Genomic DNA, 404 nt, shown 5'->3' on the forward strand with positions numbered 1-404 from the left:
TTTTCATTTTAAATTTGATTTATTACAAATTTATGATGTAAAATGAAGTGCTTTGTAGGTGCACATTTGTGGCCAGAACGTTTGCATTGAAAAATCGACCCGTGCCGATAATATGCGATTGTAAAACACTCTCAATCATGAAAACCATATTTTATGAACTTTTTTTGCTGATTGTCATCAAGTTTCAGTTTGTATATTTTATAACAAATACCAATTTAATCGCACCATAGTGTAATAAAGCATCGTTCACTAAAAATCGGTACGCGTTCCAGCAGTTTCTGTACAGCAATTGTTGAAATGTATTAAAAAGTTGCAATGCAGATCATTAGACAATAGATATACCGTTATGAGGTTTCAAGTTCACAGTACTGGCTTTTTATTTGACAGTTCTATTCGCGTTCGAA

This window comes from Rhagoletis pomonella, unplaced genomic scaffold (assembly GCF_013731165.1).
Source record: "Rhagoletis pomonella isolate Grant_MI unplaced genomic scaffold, Rhpom_1.0 Rhpom_scaffold_00003, whole genome shotgun sequence".
NCBI lineage: Eukaryota > Metazoa > Arthropoda > Insecta > Diptera > Tephritidae > Rhagoletis > Rhagoletis pomonella.